The sequence below is a fragment of the Phodopus roborovskii genome, unplaced genomic scaffold (assembly GCF_943737965.1).
Source record: "Phodopus roborovskii unplaced genomic scaffold, PHOROB, whole genome shotgun sequence".
NCBI classification, from domain to species: Eukaryota; Metazoa; Chordata; class Mammalia; order Rodentia; family Cricetidae; genus Phodopus; species Phodopus roborovskii.
In genome coordinates, this window is record NW_026126460.1 from 16,574,788 (window position 1) to 16,601,927 (window position 27,140).

General features: G+C 37.1%; 1 protein-coding gene across 1 annotated transcript in view; it reads left to right on the plus strand.

Annotated features, from left to right (window-relative positions):
• Window positions 1-27,140, plus strand: part of Spag16 (sperm associated antigen 16) — a 766,492-nt gene that overhangs the window by 294,438 nt on the left and 444,914 nt on the right. The window lies entirely within an intron of this gene.

The following is a 27,140-nucleotide window of genomic DNA, read 5'->3' on the forward strand; positions in this document are numbered from 1 at the left end:
GAAGGTCCCGGGAATGTCACCAGGAACAACGAGTCCTCTTCAATCCATGAGAGCTTGTGACCTTTCCTCTTAGGTTTTATCAGTTCATGTATTTCCAGAGAGGACCATGCATATTGGGCCAAGGAGCCCCAAGACCATTGGCTATGGGACCTCATTGCCACAACACTATGGCTCTTGGGATGAACATTATTGCCCCAAGTGTAGAGTTTCATTCAAACTATGTGCATATGCATATATGTGTATTTTTAATTTTTTAATTAAAATATAATTACATAACTTACCATTCCCCTTCTCCCCAATATCCTGTATACCCCCCAATTTCATTTCCAATCCATGGCCTCTTATTCTTTAGTTGTTGTGTGTTTAAATATACAAACGAACCCTGCTAAAACTATTTAGTATTGCTACTGTGTACATAATTTAGTGCTGACTAGTAGGGATTGGGTGGATAACCATTTAATGAGCTCATCATGAGAGACTAACTAACGTAATGCTCTCAGGAGTCTTTAATTCCTATAGATCTTCAGCTAGGGTTGAAGCCTTGTGAGACTCCTTCACCCGTGTTGGCAGTCAACTGGAATTGTCATCACGAAGGTCTTATTTAAACATCTATGTTCTTGAGATTTCATGGATGTAGATTCCATGTTATAGCTAGAAGACACAATTTTGAAGTTGACTTCCTGCTCCCCTGACTCTTACAATCTTCTTGGCCCCTGTTCTGCAAATGACCCCTGATCTTCAAGCATAGGCATTGTATTGTGCTGTAGATGCATCAGCTGGCTGTGAGCACCCATGGTCATTCTCTTCATCCTGACCAGTTGTGGATCTTGGCAACAATTACCATCTGCTATAAAAAGAAGTTTCTCTGATGAGGAGCAAAAGATTATTTTGTCTTCAGGTGAAAGGTCAAGCATTTAGAATGGAGTTAGTTAGGATTTGTGCTGTTTAAGCAAATATAAAACAGCATTTACCTATTTTTTTCAAACACCCTTGAATGTTGCTTGCCCTTCTTCTTTCCCTATCCCTCTGCTTAACTCTACCTCCCCCTTTATAGCTAATCCCTCCCCATGCTTCCCCCACTTCATCTTCATAGCACCTGTGTCTGTTCCCCTGTCATCCTTCCCCAGCCACCTTAGTAACTTTTCACTTTCCTTTTCTATGTAATTTGTTTAAGACATGTAGTACACCTGAATACATGGGTCTATAACTACTTTTTGTTTTTCAAATATGTGTTTCTCTTGATAAAATTAGGTGAAAAAAGACTTTTTACAAGTAGTCATTGGTGGTTTGATTTCTGAGACAGTCTCAGTTTTTTTTTTTTTTGCTTGTTTGTTTGTTTGTTTTGTTTTGTTTTTTGTTTTTACCTAGACTGGCCTCCTTCCAACTGACCATCCTCTGCCTGGAATTATGGACAGGAGCCACCAAGTCTGCTTCTTGTTGCCTTTTCTCAAATGCAAATTTATTTCCACTGTGCTCCAATTTGGAAGTTCCAGAAGTGATGAATCTTAGCACTTCAGGGCAGGAATCTGTTTTCTCTCAGTAACTTCTGGATGTGCCACATACAAATTACATTACTTTCTGGAAACCTAATAGCGTTACTTTAACCTGGTCTTTTCTTCACATCAGACATAACATCAAATTCTTCAATCTTACACCTAGATCCTTATAAACTCATGTACATTTTAACAAGCTCCATACAGAACCCTCACACCCTCAGTAGGTATGTTTAAAATGCAAAGGAGTTCTGAATTAAGGTTTCAAATTTGCCCTGAAACTGATCATTTTCTTCCTGTCCAAGACCCTCTTACTTTCAAGGCATAATTCTCTTTATGCTCTAAAAAGCCTCACTGACTTTGTAAGGAGAATAATTTTAATTGACAGAAAAGTCAATATATTTCCTCTCAGCAGATTGTTCCTTATAAGCTCATTTAAGAAGTTAGATTGTATTGGGCATAACTTATATGCACATTATACAGTTTAGTATGTAAATGGTATCTCCTATCATAATGGTAGCCAGTTTTGTAAGCAGTATTTAAAAACAAACTGTCTTGGCTCTGTGCAAATAGAAATGCTTCCTACGAATGGGATTTGTTTTCTGCATATTGCTTTTCTTGGTCTTAATATTTTGTTTTGTCTTTTCCCCCTCCTGTGCATTAATTATATACTTTACCTTTAATTATCTTTCCAGAATGCTTAACTCCAATTGCAATTGTTGAAATAGAACAATATAAATGTTGATAGGGTAGCAAAAATACCCTTATATTTCAGAGATTGAACTCACACTATTTTGTATTGAGATCAGCAAGCTATGGGTGTTTCAATTTCTCCCATCCTCATCAACAATGTTTTACTGTCTCTTTGGATTATATTGCAGTGGGCATGAAATCATTATGTCACTGTGGCCTTTATTTCATTCCCTGATAACTACTATAGCCCTCTGTGTGTCCTAATTGCCCCCTCCTCTCTCTCTCTCACACACACACACACACACTCACACACACACACACACACATACGCATGTGCGCGTGCGTGTGTGTGTGTGTGTGTGTGTGTGTGTGTATAATTCCTTTGCCCATTTCAGGGGTACTACTTTTATTATTGAGCTTAAGTGTTATTTGTGATATATGTGATTTTATATATATATATATATTACATCCATACATATATGATAATATATATATATACCACACCATATATTTATATATGGATGTGTATATGTGTATATACTTATATATGGATCTGATATAATGTATATGTATATGCATATATAAGGATATAATATATATCATCACAAACACATATGTATTATGTATATATAATTCTTTTGCCAGATTTATGACCTGCAAATGCTCTCTGCCATTCTGTGATTATCTTTGAAGCAGTCAAGTTTTTATAAGGATAACGTTTTAGGCTTGTTGTTGTTACTTATGGCTTTTGTAAAATCTAAGGACATATGTGGGACTATGCACACTCTCATGTCCACATACACACATGCATGTACATACACTTGTACAAATACATAAATACAGAGTTGATAAATTAATAAGAAAGCCACTAGGGAGGAAGATAAGGATAGTTGCTAAGTTTAGGAAGTTGAGTCAAATCCACTGGAGCTATCTGTATTACAGTTTTCCTTTGGTGATACCATAATACCTTTGAATGAGTGGTGTATCAAGAAAAGAACTCATTCATACCTCTTCACCCTAATGACTTCATCTTCTAAAACTAAGCTCTTTCCAGAAATCTTACCTCTTACCATCATAGTTATATTGGGTTCCTCACCCTTCTTCCATCTCCTTCCAGCCTCCCTTTTGTTTTATGCTAGAAATAACACCAGGCCTCCTGTATACCACTGAGTTACTCTGCTAACTCCTTTCCATCCTCACAGTATCACACAGTGAGCAACAAGTTTCACCACATCAAAACTCTGACAGTGTTCAACCCATATTCCAGGCTTTTTAAAAAATTAAATAATTTATTCTTCATTTTACATACCAACCCCAATTCCCCCTCCCTCCTCCTTTCCCACCCCCTGCTCTGCTTCCCACCCCTCTTATCCATCCACTCTCCCGAGTGTGTAAATCCTTCCTTGGGGAGTCAACAAAGTCTAGCGTACCAAGTTGAGGCAGGACCAAGCCCCTTTTGCCTGTATCAAGGCTGAGCAAGGTATCCCATCATGGAGAGTAGGCTGCAAAAAAATCAGTTCATGCCTCTGGGATAGGTCCTGGTGCTACTGGCAGTCCCCCACCGTAACAGATCAAATCATATAACTATCACCCACATTCAGATGGTCTAGTTCCCGTGCAGGTTCCCCAGTTGTCAGCCCACAGTCTGTGAGCTCCCCTCTAGCTCTGGTCAGCTGTCTCTATGGTTTTACCCATAGTGGTCTTGAACCCCCTTGTTCATATGATCCTTCCTCCCCCTCTTCAACCCATACTTTGCAGGAGCAGATATCCTGGTCTCTCTCAACAGTGCTGAGTTGTCCTCAATACATTTAAGAATTTTGTAATTAGCTTCATTCTTTGAGTCCCCAGATTTAAATTTTTCTACATAAACCCAAAGCATTGTTTAGTCCAGGGATAATTATGGCAAACCACTTCCAAGTGCTTTACTAAGTGGCTCATAAGCAGGCAGTTTCCTGTTGGGTTGGTGGGAATAGGCACCCACAACCTCTGCTGCTCCTTCTCCCCACCTAGCTTGCTTCCCTGGCATACAGGCAATGCTGTGTCCTCTTCTGCACCATGATGGCAGCTCTCTCTCTCTCTCTCTCTCTCTCTCTCTCTCTCTCTCTCTCTCTCTCTCTCTCTCTCTCTCTCTCTCTCTCTCTCCCATTGCTTTGACTTATCCTGCTTGTTTCCAAATAAGAAAACTAGACTGAAGTTACTTCAGCCCTTTGTGGCAATCTGTTGCAAATACTTTATTTTTCTGTTGTTGTAAAAAACACATTTGCATTCCTAAATAAGTATGCACAATAGATACATTCTGACCTTGTTTGCTAAAATACGTGGCTTCCCTGTGATTCAGTATGTTGGCCCCTCTCCCAAAAGCAGTCATTTTATTACTTTGGATACTTTTGTTGAATGAACAGAGAATATTGTTTTGTTTTCAGGTTCATTGTGTGGCCCTTATTTAAAACCTGTAATTAACTTATTGCTATCATCCTGCTTTTGGTTTTGTTTCTGTCTTTGAACTCAGGCCTTCAGCTTCCTATCTGGATTCATGGCTCTTTTAAAATTATGATGTTGGAATTATTTGACCTGACTGACATGTAGTGGCTCTCTTCCCCTCTTCATTGTGGACAGTTTTTACATTTATAATCACAAGCTTAGTTTATGCAATAGTATCACAGCCTTGCCTTCTATTCACTTGATGACTATCTAACATCCCAGCTCTTTCCCTTTAGTAAACCTTTGTCTATTGTGTTTCTCTCTATTTCCTCTATTTTCTCCCTTTTGCCCTCCTGTATCTTCTTATTTTACTTTATCCCACATGAGTGTAACCTTAAAATCTACCATCCACACAGTGTTCTCCATCCAAATAGTGTACATCTCTTGCCAAGTTCACAGCAGTTCCATATATAATATTTATTACATTATATATAAATGTTATATATTATAATCATATATGTATAAAATGTCACAGTCCTTCCAGAGCTAGCTCTGTATTTCTACTTAACATGGTAGACAAGCTGTGTCGGCATTTTTCTGTTTCCAATAAAACAACATGTGATTTGCAAGGAAGAAATATATATTCTGAATCAATGAAACTTGAGATTTTTACCACCATGTCTTTGATTCAATTCTCATATCACATAATTATTTGGACTCTTTAATGTTATAGTTATTATTTGTCATATAAAGCCAGTAATGCCAGTGCTATGAACAGTAGGAGATTGGGTTATTGAGATTATCCAAGATGGACACAGGATACAGTTTTATGGTTAAAGCATTTACACAGCAAGTACTGGGATCCAGAGTTCAAATCTTTAGAATTCATCTAAATCTTTAGAATTCATGCTAAAATGTTGGCCCATTTGCAATTCGAGTCTCAGAAGGCAGAGGTGTGATCCCCAGAGCAAGGTGGCTTACAGTTCTAAGTGTGGCCTTATCCAATCTCTGAGTTAGAATGAGAGATCATGCATAGTGAGTCAGGTATAAGAGATATACAGGATAATGATGGCATCAATGTCAGAAGACATTATTTAAGGACTTACAAATAGTGCCCATTTACTTTATTTCATTGGCTTTCAATTTACTACCTAAGGAATTAGATCTTCATATAATATTCTATATTTTAAAAAGCTTTGCTCATAAGTTAAAAAAATTGTATTTCCCCCCTTTTCCAGTTTTTCTTTTATATTTGTGGTATGTGTGAGTTTGTATGCATGTTTTCACATATGTGTGCTTGCATGTCTGCATATATATGGTATCACGTGGACCTCTTCTGATGTACTCTGGCACTTTTAGAAAAAATATTTACAGTGTAAAAGAAATCAGAAAGGGTATTATAAACTGCAAAAATGAGGATACATCTGAATTATTCTTTGTCTATTTTTAAAATATTTTATTCTTTGAAAATTCTATGCAGTGTAGTTTGAACCTGTTCATCTTCAACTTCTCTCCCTTTCTCCCTCCCATTCCTCCCCACTCAACTTTGAGAGTACTTTTTTTTTTAAATAAAATTTATTTATTATGTATATACAGTGTACGGCCTGCATGCCTGCCTGCCAGAAGAGGGCACCAGATCTCATTATAGATGGTTGTGAGCTACCATGTGGTTGCTGGGAATTGAACTCAAGACCTCTGGAAGAGCAGCCAGTGCTCTTAACTGCTGAGGTACCTCTCTCCAGCTCTCAGATTACTTCTTTTATGTTGAGTTTTTCTTCATTCTTCTTTAAATCCTATTTGTACTGTCCTGTTGGTTTCACCATTGCACTCTGTTCTGGTGTGTCATCTTACTTTTGTGTAATGATGACCTTTAAAAGTCTTTAATTTGTGTTTCCAGAAATTACCTTAAGATAACACATTCTTGAGCAATACAAATGTAAACATTACAATCAAATATTTTTTATTTATTCTTATTGTTTCCATCCTGTACTAAAAGAAATAAAAAGTGTAGTGCCATCTTTTTGGAAATGGACAGATTTCAAGGCATGTGCTAAATTAGCTACTGAGTCAAAATATATGTTCTGCTGACCATGAAGTATGCAGTCATTCCTGGGCTACAAAAAGATGGATCTACAGTGTCCCGACAGCCTTTGTCCAAGTCAGGCAGTGGAATGGCCCAGAGAAAGCTTAAGTAAGAACCATGAGAGAACAGGCTGAAAGGCACAGTATCCTGAGAAAAACAGGCAGAGGACAGGGAAGATTCAAGTGAATGCATTTACTAACAAGTGTAAAGCCCAATTTAGCCACAAACAGAGGAGTTATCTCATCGGTGTTCGAAGCTTAGGAATGATTGATCTCATGAAAATTACTGTGAATATGAAAAACATAATGTGAAAAATGACTTCTTCACTTGTCTAGGTTGGACTTTGTTCAATTAACTTATAAAATCAGAATAAAGTATTTTATAAATGGACATCATAGTGCTGCAAAGTGGAGGCACTTACCTGAGCAGTGTCATTTTGGCAAATGGCTGCTCACATCTTCAGGTCTTGGTGACTAAAAACAACACAGGGAAAGGACTGTTACTCTTTGATATTTTCCTTTATTTTTGGAGTCATGAAGAGAAGCTCTGCATTTCTCAGCTCCATTTCCTATACCAGTTGCTTTATGTTTCACTGACTAAAGCTCTGAGCATGGTCCTAACACACTTTGATATTGAGAAAAGAGACCAAAGGAGATGACAGAGAAAAGGGGAGATGACATTGCCTATTATTGGCCTTCATCTGAGTTATAGATTTCTAAAACATCAAAATTTTATTTAAAATATAAATAAAACCAATGATCTATATCATCTTAGTTATATTGAGCTTCAAATTCAGTTTGTAATCAGGAACTAAATATTGCACTCCATAATTTTCAAGAGGGCTAGTTGTATTTTTCCAGAGACAGTGTATTAAAAGTGTAATTTGTTTTTTAAAAGAGTAAAAATAAGAACTCACTTTGATTTTGTATTCAAAGCAATAATAAACATACTTTTAATATTTTGCTAAAAGAACCAATGTTCAGTTCTTTAAGAAGAGTATCAAGAATACTCATGATTTCTTGGGTTTTCAAGAAGTGTGGAAGCACAGATAAATATTCATGGGACCAGGCTCAAATATTGATTAAATATAATTTATTTTGGGGAGAAGTTACTTACACAAGAAGCAGATGGCCAAAAGGTTACCACTATAATCATCCATACCAGCTGCTCCCAGTGGCCCGACCAGACTCATAAGAGCAAGCCACCAGTCCCCCACCCCAGACCTAAAAAACCATAGCATCATGTCTGCACCTGTGACCACGTCCAACCTGGCATGGTCAGCCCAATAAGGACGGGCAGGGTGGATATCTCACTACAAAGAAATGAATATGTAAACTGATCATTCAGTGTTGAATTTGCCCACTGTTCCTTTGGTGACTCATTAAGACACTTTGTTTCTGTTTCTTTCATAATCTGAATTGTTTTCTTTATGTCACCAGGGGCTAACACTAATGTACAAGAATATAAAAGTGGTCTGATACATTAAAGGAATATATACTCCTTAGCCTGTCATGGGTCGTGAGGACTAATACTTTTTATTAAACCAATAACTTTATTGTTTATTATGTAAAAAGAATCAAAAAATCAAATAACAGGAAAATAACTGTTACATGATCCCTGAAGGATAGTGGACAATATTTGATGTTTTATAATCATCATTACCATCATGGTCATCATCATAATTATAACCATCATCATTGCCATCACCACTGTCATCATCAGAATCATAGTAATCACCATCAGTATGATCAACATCAGCATCAACATCAACACCATCACCATCATTTATGTAGTGCTGAGGATAAAACTTAGGACATGTTACATGCTAAGTAAACTCTAATAGTGAGTTCCATCTTCAGCCTTATAGTTTTAAATGAAAAGATTATGGGGAAACTGATGTGATAGGGTGTGAACAATAATTGAAAGAAATAGTTGTGTCTGTTCTAAAGAAAAAACACAAGCGACAGTGATATGGCTCAATAGTGCAGCATTTGTCAAGCATGTACAAGGCCTCACTTACTATAACTGTGTAAGATTTTTCTGGTGTTGGAAGAGTGTTAGCAGTAAAATAAACACTCATTAGCACCATTGTGTAACATGTTGTCTTGGTAGAAATGGTTTTGTATATTTCCAAGAGCTATTCAGGAGTCTTCAAAAACCCTTCCGGTGATAACACTTTTTAGTTTTCATATACATAACAACACATAGGATTTTAAATTTATTAAATTAAGAACCCAAATATAGAAACATGGCACAATACCTGTGACTCAAATGAGGTTGTTCATAGTTCAAATTATTCTTAATTTTTAAAACTTCTAAATATAACAGTGGTGGGTATAATGCTGAAATAATAGATAAGAAACAGGCTTCTAGACTTTGTAGCAAGTTAAAAATACAAGATTATGCAATGAAACAGTAATAATTTTGAAATAATTATAATTATATGTTGATGGTTATTAAAATGTAGGCATTCTTTAAATTGCAATGTAGATAAAATAAATGGAGAATGGTATAGGTTTTACGGCTGACTTGATTACTGGTTTAAAATTGATGGCTCTTTTGTTATTATGAGGTGTTACTCATGGGTTGGCATGAATATCGCAGTATTTTAAACAACTACAGAAAGTACTGCCATAAAAGAACAAACCCACCTGTTGTATTTCAAGTGAGATGTGAAGTGATTTAACATTATGCAGATTATATAAGGGTCACAGCTTGAGGCTTGGGTTATGTCCTTGAATGTATCTTTTGATTTTTGCTACCAGATGGCTAAGTAAGCTTTACTTGGGTACAAATTACATTGTCACTTCGAGGTTTACTTGAATAATTAGATTAAATCAACCAATATACTTTATGTATTATGAAGTGCCTAGTAGCAAGCATGATATCAGTAAAAGTGAAAAGTATTTCTCTTTATTAAAAAAAAAAAGAAACATCACAGGAAATTGCCACTGTTTTATTTTAATTCATGAGGCAAATATTTGTCTTTTACATATTGATAATTGCTATTTTCTAAATGTCAATGAACTTATAATATTGGTAATTTTAAAGCATTATGTAGATTAAGTATAAGCCTAGGAATATATGATTATTCAGTTAATACATAAACAGTTTTGATACAGTTATGAATATGACAAAAAAGCTATGAAATCATGTATAATTTAATATAAAATTACCCACCTGGCTTTAATAAGTTTAAAAAGTTAAGTTTCCTTATTTAGAAAGGAAGTATTTTTAAATGGAAAACCCAAAGTGATACCTGTGTTTCTTTACTAAACAGTACAGGCTCTAGCTAATTAAGAATGCTTTAAAATACAAAGATACATGCACTACTTTCCATATGCACTCATATTGTTGCTGTGGTATTTTTTCCCAGTCCTTCATGCCTTCCTTCATATCTCACTTCAGCCCTGCACATTTGAATTATCATCTTATTGTGTCAGGAAATACTTGTTTCTGGTTAATCTGTTAGGAGTTATTTGTTATAAATCCTGAATATACTTTGCTATTTGATCTTAATATCTGAGGATCATGTGACAGAACAGGCTATACTTTACTTCTTTTCTTATTTTTTTATGTGGGGCCACTGGCATTGGGACCAGGAATTATCAGTAGTGCTTGACCTGACATTTAGGAGCCCATTCTCTTTGGATGGATGACTTACTCAGCCTAGATATGGGGAGGGAGGCTTGGTTCTGCCTCAAAGTAAGGCTCATTGTCTATTTATCCCAGAGATAGCCTCTAAGTTCAAGAATTTAAAACATTTCTTTTAATAAAGTGATGCCTTTGGGTGGGGAAGAGATTTCATCGAAGCCTACAGAAATTAACTGACCATATGAAAGTTAAGTAAGGTATTTGATGTAGAAAGGAAATGGGGAAACAGAATAAATCATTTAAGTTAATAATGTTGTCTGTGTTGTCATTTGCTGAGAATAGAGAGTGGTGTCTTGAGAGATAGGCTTGAGGCCCATCACAGAGGCTGAAAAAAAATCTCATAAAAGAAGTGAAGAAAGCCAAGAAGCAAAATCGTTGATAAGTGAGAAGGTTGTTCATTATGTGGTTTTATTTAGGAAAATGAAGAACTAACAATTGGTTGATGTTTTGTATGTGTTTATATAAATATATACATATTTTCCCTTAGCAATGTTTAATGTTTGTAGAAGTTAGGTAGGTAGCAATAGAAATGACCCATGTTTGAATATTCTTTTAAGAGTATATGTGGTAGTTTGAGTAAAAATAGGCTTATATATTTGAATATTTCATCACCAAGGAGTGGCAATGTTTAAAAGGAGGACTAGGAGATATTTCCTTGTTAGAGGAGGCATAGCATTGTGGTAGGTAGTGAGTCACTGGAGGGGGGTGGCCTTTGAGGTTTCAAATGCCCATGGCAGGCCCAGACTCTGTTCCTTGTTGTGGACAAGGATATAGCTTTCAGCTACTGTTCCAGTGTCTATCTGCATGCCAAAATGCTCTCAGTTATGATGAAAATGGATTAATCTTCTGAGACTGTAAGCAAGTCCTCAAATAAGGCTTTCTTTCAAAAGAGCTGCTGTAGTCATGGTGTCTCTTCATAGAAATAGAACAGTGACTAAGACAGTATGTAATAGATGGATGGAATCTAGGATAATCAAAGATGCAATGTGATAGTAGTTCAGGGAATGCATTATCCCATGGCATGGTCACTCTTCAAGATCAAGGGGAAAGGTTCACTGGAGGGTAAATATTCTTTCTGTTTTAGGAAATACCTGCATTCTAAGAGTGTGACCATGGAAGACTAGCTACTTGGAGGCTTTTGTCAGACTGAGGATACTAGTATTCTCATTGTTTAGTAGAGCAGGTTAAGTCAAGGTTAGAATGAAATGCCAGTATATTGCTGCCAAAGTGACTTGAGACTAAATCAAGGGTGTTAAAATAGGACAAGTTTTTTAAGATTGTGATTATAAGATTGGCTATGTAATGTTATAATGAGAACTCTGGTTAAAATAATGCATGGCCTCTCATGTTGGGCAACTTGTAAGAATCTCTGAGAATTCAGTTGAAGCAAATGACATGGAAAGGTGGAATTCATGGTGCTACAACTTTCATGGAGAGAAGCTATTCAGAGAGATGATATATTTAACCATATATGGTATCTACTCCAATACCTACAAATGCCAATTTTTCAGAGGAGTTAATCCTTCAAAAAATGGAGGAGTCTGCTCAGCCAGCAAGTGAGGCAAGAGACTGGAGATACAGAGGAGCCAGTGGGAAGAAGAGTGGCACAGCAGAAGAGGGGGAGGTGACAAAGTTTAGCGTGACACTCTCTGGTAGATTGGTGGCCAGGACCATTACTAACCAGACGTCACCTTTTTTTCCCCTCCAAATATAGGTTGTTTACTTGTATAACTAGCTAAGGTGTCCAGGTAGTGTCTTGCTTGTTGTTAGAAACATGGAAATAAAATATTTCAAGTTTTGTCAAGGTGATGAGAGATGTCATTCTGAAAATATGTTTGTTTCTCTTATTGGTTAATGAATAAAACACTGTTGGCCAATAGGAAAGCAAGAATGGCAGGACTAGGAAGAGACAAGGAGTTTTCAGGAAGGAGTAGGGAGGAGATTCAAGATGGGAGGACGGAGAGAGCACAACGCCAGCCCCTCTCTCCAGTAAGATGAGACCACGTGGAAATGTTTAGATTAATAGAAATGGGTTAATATTTAAGACAGCGCTAGCCAATAAGAAACATTAGAAACAGGCCAACAGCTTTATATCTAATACAGCCTCTCTGTGTGTTATTTGGGGCTGATGTGATCTGGGACCAGGCCAGTAGGAAAAACCTACTCATAACAATCAACGGCTCATTTTGCTGAAAGGTGCATGTGATTCAGGAGAGTTCCAACTTCAGCCAGGACTGAGATGATAATTGAAGATGAGCTGGTCCTCATTGAGGGCTTGGGATGTGTAGAATGGGGAAAACAAAGGAACACTGATGAAGTCAGGACTGTGCAAATCTTGTTGTATTGACTTTATTACACCGGAAAAGCAAACAGGAGCTATTGCACATAATTTAGGAATAATTAAAATGTGCATTGATATTCAACTTCTGTGGTCCTGCTTTTCAAGCAAAGGCTTTGTTCTGGGCATAATACTATGAGTGTTAAGATTTGTAGTGCTGTCTTTGTAGTATCACTCTTAGAAGTGCAAAATTTCTTTCATTTACTAATGGCTATGATTAGGGTAGAACTTTTCTAAAGGATTAATTATTACATTCAATAACAAAGATACCATAACCATTGTTAGGTTGTGACAGATAAAGCATGGTGAGATGTGTGTTTGCCTTTATTTTCCTTCAGTTTACAAAGAAAGATTATAAAACCATTAACTAGTGTATGTTTATGAATATTCAATCATATGTGTGCTTCTTCATATATTGTTGAAGATAGTAGAGAGCTTGCAAGATTGTTAAGAGGGTCACCTGTCTCACTGAATGGCAAGATTGGAGTTTGATCTTTATATTTCTCTTCTTTATCCCTTGCCATCTTTCTGAACCCTATATATTTAACTGCTAATAATGCAAGAATATAGAGGAAAACAAACAAAACTAGAAATAAAAAAAAAAACTGTGTTAAGTAGGCTACTCTGAAAAAGAACATGGAGCAGATGTTCCACTTCTCTGGTAAGCAGTAAACCCTGTCCTTTCAATCATGGCATTTAATTAGTTGGGCATTTAGAACAGAAATGTTTTTCTCTGATATTTCATAGTTGTTGTCCTCCTGTTATCAAAGAAGCACTGAGTGTTGTGGCTGAGAGATAGCTTTAATGATGGAGGTGATGAAGTCAAAGAATAAGGAGCCAGTACTAAAACTGCATGGAGGTAGTTTGATGACACATGGGTCAACAAGCCTTGAAAAGTGAGAGTGTTAGTAGGATTGGATGGACATGGGGCAGAGAACTAGGCAGAGGTTAAAGCTCTCATGCAGAGAATAGGCAGCTGTTTTGGGAAGCGAATCAATGAATTCTGGTCTTTGAGAAATTATCAGGATAAGGCAGAGGGACAGAATGAGAAAAACTTTCAGCCTTGGCATGATAGCAAGGCACTTGGAAAAGGCAGATGGACCAGATGACAAGAACAAAGATGTAATAACATGTCGAGATGTCCACCGGTCAAACTGAGAGTCAAAAATAGAGCAAAGTTGCAAAGCCCATTCGATAATGAGTTGTCTATGCAGATGAAAGGCAGCTTGGCCAAAAAGAGTGTTTGTCAATGATCTGGGATTAAATGCAGCTGGAACTAAGTCCCAGTGCTGGATAAATGATAGAGATAATCCCAGTGAACTATCACTATTAAATTCTCCTTCTGAAATGTCATCCCATGCCTCTTAATGTGTACAATTGTTACAAAGTTACTTAAAACAATAGAATGATTGAGGGAATCACCATATTCATTTTGCTGATGATTTCTTACATACAGACAACAAAAGGGAAAAACAGATGAATTTGCACTTTACCAAATTAACATCTTTCCCACCTTATCCAATAAATATTCACAACTGTTATGTGCCAAGTAGAAACACATGTATATTTTTATATTTTTTTTTTATATTTTTTAAGTGTAATTAGAGTTCAGTTTTAAAGGGAATTGATTAGGTGTTTACTTCTAAAGAGATGGGGAAACTAGAGGGTATACCAGCACATTGATCCTGGGAGAAGAGGTTGCAATTTTTAGCACAATTTAACACAGGACATGCTTTTCCCCGACCAGAGGGGCAGTGAACGACAAACTGGGAGATACCTAGGGGAATGAAAGGGCATGGGAGGAGAAGAATGACAGCAAGTCCATATTCTGATGAAGCTGTTAAACTTTATTTTCTCAGGGGAGACTCATAGAGAACCATAGGCAGGATGTGAGCGGGGGTTTGCAAGTGAGCAGAATGAAAGGATCAGTAGGAGGAATGTCCTGAACTAATTTTTAACTGGCTGTAAAACTGTAGCAGGAGGAATATCCCAAGCTATTCTTTAACTGGTTGTAAAACCACAACAGGAAGACTATCCTGAGCTATTCTTTAACAGGTTATAAAACCACAGCCTGTATCTAGGAATGCTCTGCTAAACATTCTGCTTACTTCTTAAGAGGCAGTGATTTTCTATCTCAGAGACCTGAGGTAGTGAGGATGGTGATGATCCCCAACAATGCTTGACTTTAAACTGTTTTTTTTCTTTCCTTGCATTTGGAACATTTGATGTCCAAGTGACTTTAATGCAGCTTCGTCTAATAATGGATACTGGTTCATTCACTCATTCACAGGAGGAGGCTGTGGCAGGAGGATTGCAGCAAGTTTTTGATCATCCTAGACTACAAACAAAAAACAAAACCAAAACAAACAAACAAAAAAAAAAAACAAAAAACCAAAATTATTTCTAGCTTTTGGTACATTGTTTAAATTACCAACCTCTTGAATTACAAATAACATGCAAGAAGGCCATGAAATTTTTGCATGTAGGTGAAAATGACGGGGTTGTTTAAAGATTTGGAAATTGGATATTTGGCTAATCAAAAAAATATTTTAAAGTTTTCCTTTGACAGTTGTGTTTTACTTTGAAAATAGGCAGCCTAGGAGAATGTTACTCCAACCCTAAAGATGAAAACAAATAAAGTATAAAATCATAACTTGCTTGAGTTCATCAGAGAACTGAAGTCCTAGGACACCAAGTAAACTGAATTGTGAAAGATGATATAGCCTTAGGAGAGAGACAGATTACACAGAGTAACAAGGGATGGGAGGAGAGTGTCAAAATGGTTTAGAAAACAAAACAAAACAAAACAAACAAACAAACAACCAGATACCATGGAACTGTTACCATCCAATCATGGTGTCTTAGGGGTTCTGTTGCTATGATGAAACAATAATGACCAAAGCAACATGGAGAATAGAGCATTCATTCAGCTTACATTTCCTTATCACAGTTCGTCATCAAAGGAAATCAGGACAGAAACTCAAGCAGGGCAGCAGCCTAGACACAGGAGATAAAGCAGAGGCCATGAAGGGGTGCTGTTTACTGGCTTGCTTTCTTATAGTATCCATGACCACCAGCCCAGGGATGGCACCACCCACAATGGACAATCACTAATTAAGAAAATTCCTTTATAGGCTTGTCCAGAGTACAGTCTTACAGAGGCACATTCTTAATTGAGGTCCCCTTCTCTAGAATGCCTTTAGCTTGTGTCAAGTCAAGTTGACATAAAACTACCAGACACACAAGAATCTAAAGGTAGGTCAGAATCGAGGAGTGTGTACAGCAAGGGAGTCATCACTTGCTCTGCAGACTTTGATCATAGCTTTACAAGAGAGATGTGGTTGTGGTAGGAAGGCTAGGAATCTCAGTGATTCTGGGCAGAAATCTCCTGTGTTTTCTACAAGTCTTTCTCACTGAAGCAACTCTTGTATTCTGTCAGAGGAGGAGTGGGAAACCCTCTTGTCCTCTGCTTTCAGATAATTCTTAACAGCTGCTGGAGGACAGGCAGGCACAAAATCAGTTGGCTAATAGACGAGGAGCAACAAAGAGCCCTGAGTTCCACATCCTCACACCGAACACTGCTAGAACATCTGGATATCCTGCCACTGAAAAAAAAGTCAGGGTACTACTTTCCAAATGTGAGATACCTTGACTGGCCTGGGTGTAGCAATATAAATGTGGAGAAAAGGCATTCTGGGAAATCCAGACACTGAAGTTCAGCTGCACTAGTCTGTCTACCATTGAGGTTTTCAGGAATTCAGCTGCATTATATTATTTTAGGGGGCACTGAAACCCAGTTTTGTAAACTAGTCTGGCAGGTGAAACATTCTATTGATACAGTAGTCTTGAACCCGAATCTGTAGAGTGGGAAACTTAAGGAGGGCTCTAATTCGACATTGTTGTGCTTGATTGCCTCACCAACGAGCTAGCTCTGCTCTTTAGGCCTTCAGCTGGCTGGATATGAACCATCCAATTATAGGGACAATTTGTGTTAATTGTCAACTGATTTCAGACTTAACACCTAAAAACATATCTTCAAAACAGCATCCAGATATGTATTTGACAAATTACTGGACAACATAACCTCCTGAGGTTAACACAAAATTAACCATCACAATGAGTAGCAGGAAAGGATACTCAGAAAAAGGACCATGAGTAGTGAAAATGAAGACTGGAAAAGAAGTCAGATCCTCAGAGGAGTATAGCAATCCTAGGCATGAAGTCTGAGTGCTTGGAGCAAGAGTCTTAAGTAGTTCTCTGTATAACCAGCAGAACATGTAAACAGAAGAATGAGAAATTATAAATATTTGGATAGTACTGTCAACCATTTCTGCCTAATTAACATGTTTAGAACACAGCAATAAACAACTGAAGAATCAAGATTTTTAAGTTTCGTAAATTTAAGCAGATTTAACAATTAATAGAAATGTCATTGTATTTGCAGCTTGATAATATCATACTGAATTAGAAGAAAGCTAAATATGACTACAGACTTGTTTCATTTATATGACACTCTACAAAAGGACAGAAAATAGATAACTAACTGACTAGTTGATTTGCAGGGATAGTAGCTGAATACAAAAACATATAGAGAATATGGAGAAATATAGAAATTTTCTACATCATGACATTCCTGTGGTGGCTTCCTTAGTGTAAGAATTCCTTAACTAATTAGTGAAAGAACTCATAGGACCAGGTTGAACCTTGACAGTTTTTCTAGAATTGGATACTTGAGTCATCCTTGTTTGGGTTTTCATAGACCCTTGAAAATGTAAAGCCTTGTTTTGCTGAAGTGTGAATCATGAGAAATGTCTAAAAATGTGTAGGATGTTATTTACTTTCTACTAATATTTATTTATTGTGTGTTTAATTTGCTGAAATAAGTATAATGAAGATATTTAAGTAAATTGTTCTAACTTTTGCTCTGCATGTTATAATGTATATAGGATTGTAGCTTTATATAATTATTGTGAATTATATATTTTATTATTAAATGATTCCTATTACCAAATAGCCCCCTTAATATAATGTCTAACTATGGAAAAATTAATATTAGCTTTATATTCTTATGTTTTTAATTTGATTTATGATTTTATTTTGTATATAATTATTAAATGAATGCTACATTTTCTTACTGGGCAAGAAAATAATAAAAAATATAAATAAATTATAGAAGAAATTTTTGTCTGCTTTGTTATAAATATTTACTAATTTTTATTTGGAACATTCTTGTATTATCTCTATCAAATGAAGGTAGAAATAAAACACTACGTACCACTGGGGACACAATCAACAGAAAAATATAAGGGCACAATAACTTTAAATATTATTGGTCACAGCTTTCCAATAAAAGACACAGATTGGGTGATGTCCACAAGAAACTCAGCTTTAAAGATAGGCACAACCTAAGAGGGAAGTGATGGATTTAAAAGTACTGACAAAATTCAACAATGAGTGGCACAGCATTCAAATCATGGGAACAAATAGCCAAGAAGGCAGTACTATCCTTCATATTTATGCACCAAACTGTGCTATACCAAATTTCATAAAAAGTGTGCTTTGGAAATGAAAGACACAAGTTAACTTCAACCCATTACTAGTAGGTGACTTCATTGCTTTTGCCACTTGACAGGTCATCTGGTCAAAAGCTAACTGACTCACTGAATCTTCTCTATAACAGATTACATCCTGGGACATAAAACAAATCTTAACAAATCCAGAAACACTGAAGTAATTTCATGTAGCCTATCTGACCATAATTCAATAAAAATGAAAATTAACATCAAACACACTCTATTAAATATATAAACTCATGGAAATAAACAACTGATTACAGTATAATAAGTGGATCAAGAAAAAATCAAAGAAATTTTTAAAAATTCTGTAACTAAATGGAAATGAAAACATAACACTACAAAACCTCTTGGCTATACCAAAAGCAGTCCAATAAGGGAAACTTCTGGTTCTAAGTGCCTTTATTAAAAAAAATCATAAGAGACAAAACAAGATAGAAGACTTGGAGTCCTGCTCTTTTCTAAAAAGAAAACAGAGGGGGAATAGATCCTGTGGGGAGAAAGGAGAAGTGGCTAGGGAGTGTTGGGAGGAATGGAGGGAGGGGAAATTGTGGTCTGAATTGTATTGTATGAGAGAAGAATATATTTTTAATAATAAATAAAATCATGAGTGACACAAATAAATGTAAATATAAAACTCAAAATTTTAAACAAACAATAGCAAATCAAATCCAAAATCAGTAGATGACAAGATGTAGTAAAAATCAGAACATGAAAGAATGTGGTGTTATATTGTTTATGATCTAATAAAGCCACTGAAGATCAGAATGCAAAGCGGCCAAGCTACCAGAGAGCTCTTACCTCTACCAAGGCTGGGGTGATGCTGTCCTCAACCTGGCAAGGGACTAATTGCCTGCTCTGAGACCCTGTTCCAGTCTTATATTCAAATGAAGTAAAAACAAAGAATCTAAGAGATGGTTCTTTGAAAAGATCAACAGACACAAAGAACTAAAAAACAAAACAAAACAAAACAAACAAACATAAAAAAACAAAAAAGAACAGAATCAGCCATGAACATGGAAGCATTGTAACACATATCAAAGAAATTCTGAATATTGTAAGAAAACTCTAAAAAAAAAAAAACACTTTTACTCTGATAAGATGGACATTTGAAAGGAATAGATAAATTTCAAGATTCATCCAAACCACAAAAATTAAGATGAGATCAACAACCTAAACAAACCTATAACAAATGAGGCTTTTAAGGCAGGAATTGCAATCCCCATTAAAATCCCAGCACAATTCTTCACTGACCATAAAAGGATAATAATCAATATGGAAAAACAAAAGACCCAGGATAGCCAATACAACCTTGTGCAATAAAGGAACTTCAGGAGGTATCACCATCCCTGGCTTTAAGCTCTACTACAGAGTTATAATACTGATGGAATCAAATCGAATATCCTGATATTAACCCGCACACCTATGAACACCTGTTTTAACAAAACAGCTAAAAGTATACAATAGGAGGAGGAAAGCATCTTCAACAAATGGTTCTGGCACAACTGGATGATTGTGTGTAGAAGACTGCAGATAGACCCATGTCTATCATCATGCACAAAACTCAAGTACAAATGGATCAAAGACATCAACATAAATCCAGCCACACTGAACCTCTTAGAAGAGAAAGTGGGAGGTACCCTTGAACAAATTGGTATAGGAGACGTCTTCCTGAATGTAACTCCAGTAGCATAGACACTGAGATCAACAATTAATAAATGGGACCTCCTCAAACTAAGAAGCTTCTGTAAGGCCACAAACAGCAGCCCACAGACTGGGAAAAGGTCTTCAACAATCCTACATCTGCCAGAGGGCTGATCTCCAAAATATACAAAGAACTCAAGAAACTAGTCAACAAAACACTAAATAACCCTATTAAAAAATGGGGTACATAACTCAATAGAAAACTCTCAATAGAGGAAATAAAAAAGACACTTAAGAAAGTGCTCAACATCCTTATCTATCAGGGAAATGCACATCAAAACAACTTTGAGATACCATCTTACTCCTGCCAGAATGACTAAAATTAGAAACACCAATGGCAACTTATGCTGGAGAGGATGTGGAGAAAGGGGAACACTCCTCCACTGTTGGTGGGAGTACAAACTTGTACAGCCATTTTGGAGATCAGCATGGTGGTTCCTCAGGAAAATGGGAATCAGTCTACCACAGAACCCAGCAATCCCCCACTTAGGCATATACCCAAATGATCCACATCCATACAACAAAGACAACTATGTTCATAACAGCATTATTTGTAATAGCAAGAACCTGGAACCAACCTAGATGCCCCTCAACCAAAGAATGGATAAAGAAGATGTGGCATATCTACACAATGGAACACTACTCTGCGGGGGGAAAAAATGGAATCTTGAAATTCGCAGTCAAGTGGATGGCACTTGAAGAAACCATACTGAATGAGGTAACCCAGTCACAAAAAGAAGAACATGGTATGTATTCGCTCTTACATGGATTTTAGACATAGAGAAAAGGATCACCAGCCTATAATTCACACCACCAGGGAAACTAGTATTCAAGTAGGAACCTAAGAAATTCATAAAAGTTCCTTCACAGAAAGGAAAAGGGAAAAGATCTCCAGAGCATATAGGGAGTGGAGGAGGCAGTGATGGAGAGGGAATGAGGACAAAGAGAAGAGAAGGAGAGGAAAGCATGTGGGACTAGGAAGATTGAGTCAGGGGAGGAATAGAAGAGAGAGAGAGAGAGAGAGAGAGAGAGAGAGAGAGAGAGAGAGAGAGAGAGAGAGAGAGAGAGAGAGAGGAGAGAGAGAGAGAGAATAAAAAAGGAGCCATTGAAGAGAAAACTGACTCTAGAAAGTGTTGAGAGACCTACAAGGATGACCCCAACTAACAATCTGAGCAACAGTGGAAAGGCTACCTTTAATGCCCTTCCCTGATAATGAGATCAATGACTAACTTATCCACCATCATGGATCCCTCATTTATAGATGATGGAAACAGAAGCAAGCACCCACGACTAAACACTGAGCTGAACTGGAATCCAGTTGCAGAGAGGGAGGATAAGACCAGGCTGCAGAAACACATAGAGACAGCTGACCTGAACAAGGAGGAGCTAATGGACCCACAGACTGATAGCTGGGAATCCAACATGGGACTGATGCAGACCCCTGAATGTGGGTCTCAGCTAGAAGTCCTGAACAGTCTAAGGGACCTTGGACAGTGGAATCATGATGTATTCCTGGTGCACCAAAGGACTTTGGGGGCACATCCCCCGTGGAGGGATACTCCCTTAACCTTGAGACAGGAGAGAAGTCCAAGTCCCTACTCCAAATGACTTGACAGATGTAGATGACCCCTCCTGGAGGTCATCACCCTACATGTGGAGCGAGGGGGGGAAGGAAGGGGAGAGTGGTGGGGGGGCATGAGAGGTGAGATAGAGGGAAAGAGGAAGGGAGGGAGGGAGAGAGGGAGAGGGAACTTGGATAGATATGTAAACTAAATTTTTTTAAAACAAAGTATAAAATAAAAAAAGAAAAAAGCTCCCAACTGAAAAAGTCCAGACCCAGATGGATTTACAGCAGAATTCTCCCTGACTTTAAAAGAAAATGTACCTCCAATTCTTAAATTATTTTTAAAAATAGAAACAGAAGATGCATGCCTAAACTCTTTCTGTGAAGTTGATATCACTCCAATACCAAAAACAGGTAAGGTAAATAAATAAATCAAAGCAAACAAACCAACCAACTAAACAAACAATCAAATACTTTCAAACAGAATATGGATGCACATTAAAAGGGTTACACACCTTGGCAAAGTTTGTTTTGTTCCAGAGATAACTGAACACATGCAAGACAATAAATGTAATAAATTTCATAAATGGAATTATAAATATAAAGCAGATGCATTTTATTGTCTTTTTGTCAGTTTATGAAAATTATTTATAAGATATTTAACTCCCTTATGTGCATTCTTCTGTTATATTATTTTGTATGTTTAGTTTTATAGTCTCATCCAAAATATTGACTATAGCGTATAGCAGCTTTACCACTTTATAATTAAATCATTCCCTAAGCCTCCCTCAAAACCCTTCGATGATTAACTTTTTCTTTATTATATATATACACACACATATATATAATATATACATATATAATATATATATACACACACACACGTGTGCGTGCGCACGTATGTGTGTGTATGTATATTTTATATTACATATATGGATAAATATACAAAGACAACTTGCTGAACCCTTTTAGTGTTTCTTGTGTATGCATGATTTTAAGGCTGACCATTTTGCATTAGCCCAGCTAGTGGGCTAATTCCTGAAGAAAGTAATTCTCCCTTTTCAGAAGGGAGATTTTGCTTGCAGATCTTCATCTACAGGTGTGATCCTATGCGGGTTTCCCTATACACTTTGGCATGTCAGTTGATAATGTCATTGTTCAAGTAATTTTTTAGGCAGTCATTCTGTGGATATTTCAGGGTTTTAGCTTCCCTGTCATGACTTTTAGTGGGTATGGGGGCATATCATACTAAGTAGTGTAACTTCATTTTTAAAAAGTGTGTATATAATGCTGGCCTGTGTATTTTAAGTAATTTTAGGTAAACATATCTTAAAACACATTGTATTGATTATTGGTTTGTGTGTGCTTGCATGTGTTCATTTGGATTTTATGTGTATATGAATGTGAATATATGTGTGCCATATAACTCTTTAACACGTGGTTCTAGCCTCTCCATGGGTTCTAGGAACTGAATTTGGGTGCTGAGGAGTATAATGCAAATGCATTTACTACTGAACCATTTCACCCATCTGTAATGCTATCTGTTTTTAACAGTTACATATAGAGACCATATTGTGTATTATTCACGCCCATTATTATACCACCCCCCTTTTTACTCTTGTTGACTCCCTTCCTCCCAACTATCCCCACCCCAATGTCTCTCTATTTCTTTGTGTCTCTGTCTCTCTCTCTCTCTGTGTGTGTGTGTGTGTGTGTGTGTGTGTGTGTGTGTGTGTGTGTGTGTGTGTGTGGGTGAGTGTGCAGGCAGCCTCATCTTCTTTATGCTCACAGTTGTGTCAGGCCTACCATTCCTAGAGTACTGCATTTCCTATGCCATTCTAGCTCTTAACATTCTTCACCCCCTCTTCCTGGAAGCTCTCTGGGCTTCAGGGTTGATAATGTTTATATCTTTTTTATAGCTGACCAGTCACTTTGACAAGCTGCATGCCCTGACCCCAGCAAAGGATGCTTCCCTGACAAGGCTTAGAGCAACACAGTGTGGCTACATATCTGATGGAGGAAATTTAGGGCACTTTTGAGTTTCATGGAGACCTTTTCTCACCTTAAATGGTCTTATTTCTGGGAAGAAGAGTCCAGAAAACTCAGGAGTCACCAAAGCTATCACAACCAGTAGGCTCTGAGATTGTCTCTTGTGAATTCAAAGAAAGAAACTGATGGGCCATGGAGGATAAGTTTTAGAAGTCTACTATAGATTCATGGGTGGAAGAAAGTGAGAGACAGAGACAGCAAAAGATACAGAAAGAGACAGGAAGGGGAGAAAATATCAAGACACCAGGAACCAGAGCCATCTCCTAGTATTCCTGGCCTCTAAAGGGACATCACTGGAAGTGCTTCTTTGAGATCTCTGTCCCACGTGACCACTTTTCATCGCCTGTTTCCATTACTCCCCACTACACTCACACACACACACACACACACACACACACACACACAGACACACACACACACACACACACACACACACACAGACACACACTCCAAAGTGGTAATCCCAACTGTTCTTAGGGAATTTTGGTGACATTTGATCTTGTTCCTTCAAGCTGAGTGTGGCTATCAGCTGTTTCTTTCCCAGGTGGCTCATCTAAGAGACTCTAAGAATGCTCAATAGAGTTCATTGTCTTTTTATGGTGAGTCACTATGAATGCTATTGGTATAATAAGGGTCTGACTTACAGTTCTCTTACCTTAAAAGTCTTTCATTTGTTATTACATTTGATCTAAATTATTGTTGAAAAATGAAGTCTGCTTTTTAGCCTTTGAGTGAGAAATATATTTCTCCTGCCAAATGATGCAGATTTTTTAGTTTTGTTTTAAAAAATATTTGATAGTGTTCCCTGGTTACATTTTTATTTAAGTAGATCAATCCTGTAAATGAAATTCACAATTCTTCCTGGTTGAGAAAATGAGTTGCAGTTTTGGGCCATGAATTTTAAATCATTCTAACTAGACTCAAACACATCTTTATTAACTGAAACAGGAACCATTACAACCAACACATTTTTCTTTTGGCAGTGAGAGATACGCTTGTTCATTTCTGTAGCATAAACATCCAGACTTTTGGGGCTTTTGTTTGTTTGTTTTTGTTTTTTCATCCTGTTGGGTGTGGAAGCATTTCCTTTTAAAAATGTTTTGTGGCCCAGCCTGCTTGAAGAGGTGGGAGTCAGCTGGTAAGAGGTCCAGTGGTATAGTAGATGATGTAAAATTTAATAATTTGTTCAACCATGGGTGTACCGTTTGTGCAATGTATACTTGGGTTTATCATGGAGAAGAAATGGGCCTTTCCTATTGAGTAATGTAGACTGTAGATGCTTCCTTTTCTGTGAATGGTGTTCATTGGTAAAGCAGACTTCTTAGACTGTAATTTAGTGATTGGTTTGTGTTTTAACAAATAAAAGTTGCCTAAAGAGTACAGCTGAGCTACTAGAGGCTGGGCAGTGGTAGCCACACCTTTAATCGAAGCCTTTGGGAGACAGGGGCATAAGATACAGGATATTGACTCTGTCTAAAAGAGAAACATAGCTCATGCAAAGCTGATCCCAGCACTAGGGAGGTAGAGACAGGAGTATTATGACTGGGCAGAAAGAAGAATATCAGGCAGGAGGAGACAGGAGAGCAGTGTAGTCTGAGGTGCACTGCAGTCTGAGGATACAGTCTGCTAAGGATTTGGTCTAAGCATTGGTAGAGATAAGAACTCTCTAGTGGCTGGCGACTTTGCTCATCTAATCTTCACATTAACCCAAATATCTGACTCTGAGTCTTTATTATTAAGAACAATTAAAATTCATCCTAACTGTAACAGTTTTTTTATCAGAATTCAGAAAGATAAAGGCTGGCAGCAGACCACTGGACAGTGATGGTAGTAATTTTTCTTCTTTTGTTCTTTCCTTTTTTTGTGCCTTTATCTTTGGAAAGTGTAATTTTTCTTCTTTTGTTCTTTCCTTTTTTTGTGCCTTTATCTTTGGAAAGTGCTTTGGAGCTTCTTATTGGCCAGGTGATGAACTGGTCATCACCACCAGTTGACATATGTGATCCACTTTTCCTCATTCTTTAAATTATGATTGAGAAATTCTTTGTTGTGCACAGAACAAGAGTAGCTGTTCTAAATGACAGTTTTCTTTTATTTTTGCTCAGCACTACTCTATGAGCTGTTTTACCTTGCTTATTTGCTTTGAGTTTCTAGAAATCAACAACTGGTCCTGAACCCTCTGGCAACTGCATTCTGTTCATAAAGGGATCAGCTTGCAGTATTTTTCTCAGTTTCCCATTTTGAACTCCCACCTGATTACCACTAATCTCATCTTTAAGGATTAGCAAGAGGAGAAAAGAAAAATGCATTTATTTAGTAAAGTTTTGCATGGCGCAGGTGCCTTCCAAAAGCAAGAATGAAATGTAGCCTGATGACAGAAGTAGACAGGTGAACAGAAACAAAGGAGTGAGAGCCAATAGTGATAAACGATAAATAATAGGAAAATAGACAAGGCTCGTGTATTCAGGATAAGTCCTTGTTGTAAAATGGGAATACTTTACTGGGAGATTTAGGCCCTAGAATTTTAGCATATATATATGTGTGTGTGTGTGTGTGTGTGTGTGTGTGTGTGTGTGTGTGTGTATTGGAAAGCTGGAAAGTTTTGACCAATTTATGTTAGAACAACCCCAAACTAGAATGACTCTTGTATTTATGAATTTGCTTTTGATTTTCATATCAAAGCTATAATTTTGTTCTTTAAGCTAAGACTGGATGAGTGGGACTATAGATAATATTTTTATGATTTTCTTCTGTGGTTCAAGTAAAGTCAAACCTCTATCAATGTTTCCCATATTCTCTGAACTGTAACTTTTTTTTTTGAAGATTTATGCTTTCGCATACAGAGCAAATTAATAAAGATTGAGTCCCTAAGTATATTAATTACTTTTCTGTTGATGTGATAAAATACCACGTCCAGACACAACTGGCAGAAGGGTTATGGTCCCAGAGAGCTGCATGTTGATAATGGTTGGGGGGGAGGCATAGTAGCAGGAACAGAGGCTAACACATCACATCTCAACCACATAAAAGGAGAGAGCAAGAACCGGGAATGTGGCAAGGCTGTAACCCTCACAGCCACCTCCAGACTCCTTTCCTCCAGCATGGCTGCACCTTCTAAAAGTCCCATAACTTCCCTAGACCACCTCCAAGTGTTAAAATACATGTGCCTATATGGTGCATTTTCCTTTAAGACTCCCACACTAAAGAGCATTATCTGTCACTTCTCTGAGACCAAAACGATTCAAAGATTGAGTGGATACAGTAAATTCATGGAGGTCATTTATTTCCTAACAACAATTTAAACTAAACTTTTATGGTTGAAGTACCTTATTTCTCCTTTTCAACCTGCCTTTTTTATATTTGAGAGAATAAAGTACTTGTTAGGTCATCAGAAATTTAAATTGTCCCTTGAGCCATATGTTGCTTAAAGACACACCTAGAAACATATTATCCAAAGTGATAAGTAACATTTAAGAATAGCTGGTGTAGCTTTTCTAATATCTAACAAATTAGACTTCAACATAAAATGAATCAAAAGAGACGAAGGTCATTTTATTCATCACAGATAAAA